The sequence below is a fragment of the Nematolebias whitei genome, chromosome 19 (genome assembly GCF_014905685.2).
Source record: "Nematolebias whitei isolate Nwh7 chromosome 19, NemWhi1, whole genome shotgun sequence".
Classification (NCBI taxonomy): domain Eukaryota; kingdom Metazoa; phylum Chordata; class Actinopteri; order Cyprinodontiformes; family Rivulidae; genus Nematolebias; species Nematolebias whitei.
This window is the reverse complement of record NC_056516.1, coordinates 39,303,682-39,307,311: the sequence shown is the minus strand read 5'-3', so window position 1 is coordinate 39,307,311 and position 3,630 is coordinate 39,303,682. Positions and strand designations below refer to the sequence as shown.

At 51.3% G+C, this 3,630-nt stretch overlaps 1 protein-coding gene across 1 annotated transcript in view; it reads right to left on the bottom strand.

Moving 5' to 3' along the window:
- Positions 1-3,630, bottom strand: part of nfatc1 (nuclear factor of activated T cells 1) — a 41,518-nt gene that overhangs the window by 12,600 nt on the left and 25,288 nt on the right. The gene's annotated exons all lie outside the window — the stretch shown is intronic.

Below are 3,630 nucleotides of genomic sequence, written 5' to 3'. Positions count from 1 at the left end.
ATATGCTAATTTTTTGGGACAGGCATTTTGGGTTTTCATGAGCTGTATGCCATAATCATCAGTATTAAAACAATTAAAGACCTGAAATATTTCAGTTGGTGTGCAATGAATCTGAAATATATGAAAGTTTCATTTTTATCATTACATTATGGAAAATAATGACCTTTATCACAATATGCTCATTTTTTGAGAAGGACATGTATATGTATATGCTGGTCAGACCTGGCAGACCCAAATGTATTGTGAGGGTTTGCTGGGAACGTCTGGCAGAGTCTCCCATGAGACGGAGCTTTAACTCCCACCTTCAGGAGAGCTACGAACACGTTCCTGGGGAGGCGGGGGACATCGAGTCCGAGTGAGCCATGTTCCATGCCTCTATTGTTGAGGTGTCTTATCGGAACTGTGGTCGCAAGGTTGTTGGAGCCTGTTGCGGCGGTAATCCTCGAACCCGGTGGTGGACACCGTCAGTGAGGGATGCTGTCAGGCTGAAGAAGGAGTCCTATCGGGCCTTTTTGGCCTGTGGGACCCCAGAAGCAGCTGATGGGTACTGGCAGTCCAAGTGACATGCGGCTCGGGTGGTTGCTGAGGCAAAAACTCGGGCGTGGGAGGAGTTCAGAGAGGCCATGGAGAATGACTTCCTTACGGCTTCGAAGCGATTCTGGTCCACCATCCAGTGTCTCGGGGGTAAAGCAGTATGCCACCAAAACTATTTATAGTGGAGGTGGTGTGCTGCTGACCTCAACTTGGGATGTTGTGGGTCAATGGGCAGAATACTTCGAAGACCTCCTCATTCCCACCGGCACGTTTTCCACTGAGGAAGCGGAGCCTGGGGACTTTGGGTTAGGCCCTCCAGTCTCTGGTGCTGAGGTCACTGAGGTGGTTAAAAAGCTCCTCGGTGGCAGGGCCCCAGGGGTGGATGAGATTCGACTGGAGTTCCTTAAGGCTCTGGTTGTTGTGGGGTTGTGTTGGCTTACGTGACTCTGCAATATTGCGTGGACATCAGGGGTAGTTCCCCTGGATTGGCAGACCGGGGTGGTGGTCCCCCTATTCAAAAAGGGGGACTGTAGAGTGTGTTCCAACTACAGGGGGATCACACTCTTAAGACTCCCTGGTAAGGTCTATTCGGGGGTTCTGGAGAGGAGGGTCTGTTGGCATGTCAAACCTCGGATTCAGGAGGAGCAGTGCGGTTTTCGTCCTGGTCGTGGAACACTGGACCAGCTCTACACTCTCAGCAGGGTCCTGGATGGTGCGTGGGAGTTTGCCCAACCAGTCTACATGCGCTTTATGGACTTGGAGAAGGTGTTTGACCGCATCCCTCAGGGGACCCTGTGGGGGGGGGGGGGGTGTACTCTGGGAGTATGGGGTACCAGGCCCTTTGATACGGGCTGTTAGGTCCCTGTATGACCGGTGTCAGAGCCTGGTCTACATTGCCAGCAGTAAGTCAGACTTGTTCCCAGTGAGAGTTGGACTCCTCCAAGGTTGCCCTTTGTCACCGATTCTGTTCATAAATTTTATGGACAGAAATTCTAGGCGCAGCCAAGGTGTTGAGGGGATCTGTTTTGGTGGCCTTAGGATTACGTCTCTGCTTTTTGCAGATAATGTGGTCCTGTTGACTTCATCAGATCGTGATCTACAGCTTTCGCTGGAGCGGTTCGCAGCCGAGTGCGACACGGCCGGGATGAGGATCAGTTCCTCCAAATCAGAGGCCATGGTCTTGAGCTGGAAAAGGGTAGAGTGCCCTCTCCGAGTCGGGGAGGAGGTCCTGACCCTCATCTATGGTCACGAGCTTTGGGTTGTGACCGAAAGAACAAGATCTCGGATACAAGCGGCCGAAATGAGTTTTCTCCACAGGATGTCTGGGCTCTCCCTTAGAGATAGGGTGAGAAGCTCGGTCATCCGGGAGGGACTCAGAGTAGAGCCGCTGCTTCTCCACGTTGAGAGGAGTCAGTTGAGGTGGCTCGGGCATCTGTTTAGGAAGCCTCCTGGACGCCTCCCTGGTGAGGTGTTCCGGACACGTCCCACCGGGAGGAGACCCAGAGGAAGACCCAGGACACGCCGGAGGGACTATGTTTCTCGGCTGGTCTGGGAACGCCTTGGGATTCCCCCGGAGGAGCTGGACCAAGTGGCTAGGGAGAGGGAAGTCTGGGCCTCCCTACTTAGGCTGCTACCCCCGCAACCCAACCCCGGATAAGAGGAAGAAAATGGATGGATGGATATATATCTGTGTGTGTGTGCGCAAGCGCATGTGCACTTTTTTAGAGTTGTAGTCCCCCCTGAACAAAAATCCAGCAGCCGCAGCACCATGTCCTGCATGAGCCGAAGGTTTCGATTTATGAGCGTTTCTACGTGGAACAAAGTTCTTCTCTTGTACATGAGTCCTCGAGGCTCAATGGGATTAACCTGTAGAAATAAAGGTTGAATGAATGAATGAAAAACGTTAGGCCTATGTCCAGACAAACTTTTATCGACTGCCCTGAGTTTGTTTGATGTTTTCGGTCCTTCACATTTTTGGGTCTTTATGGAGGAAACAGGTGAGGACTGACTCCTCTGATGCCGACGCTCCGACAGGTGAGTGAAGGTCAGCCTCACTTCCTGAACAAACTGATGGCCGACTCCGGTTACTGAGTCCGGGCGCAAATCTCTGACTCCTGATTGGCTGTAACCAGAAGGGAAGACCCAACCGATGTTATCGAGGCGGGAAACCAGAGGCTGTTTGTCTCCAAGAGAAACAGGGATTTCCTTCAGCCTGAGTCACAGCTAGCAGCAACACACACACGCACGCACGCACCCACAGGAATATGAAAATGTGTGTACAGAAATATCACTTCCTGTCTGACACGTTTGTGGAGTGGACGCTCAGAAACCCAAATGAAGCTTGCTGCTCAGAAAACGTCACCCTTTTAAGTGAATACACCTTTTCTGTCTGCAGAGACGTCAGTGTGTTCAAAGTTCTAAACTTCACAGCAGCAAACTCTGGATTTATCAGCCACGTTCTTACAGAACGTCATGGTTCTGGATCTAATCAGGGAGATTTCTCCCCTGAGATGTGACGTCTAGATCTGTTTTCCTGTTTACAGAGAGCAGCTGCAGAGGAAATCCACCGGGAGCCACCAGAGTTAATGAGCTGGTGGCCCAGACCGGGCTTGGACTGAGCTCTGGAAGGATGGGGGGGTTGTTGTGGAAGCCTGGCTGAAGGGTGTTTCCATGGAAGGATTGCCCAGGAATCTGAAGCCGGTGCCAGACCCAGGGAAACCCTTGTCAAAAACAAAAGGAGCACCACCCATCAGGGGGAGTCCAGAGCGGCTCCAGGTCCTAAAGAGGGTCAGGTTCAGAACTCAGAGATCCAGTCCTAGTCCAGTCTATGTTTCCTGTGATCTGTGAGTGGTTCTGAACAGCAGTTCTCCGTCAAGATTTCAGACAGTCTTCTCAGGATGTTTTGAGACAGGCTCACGATTCTGTCCAACTAGTCTCATAAGCAAAAGAACTATGGGGACAAAAACAAAAGAAACTGAGACAAAACTGAGACCAATGGAGACAAAACAGACAAAGTGAGACAGTACTAGGACAAAGTGAGACAGTACTAGGACAAAGTGAGACAGTACTGGGACAAAGTGAGACAGTACTGGGACA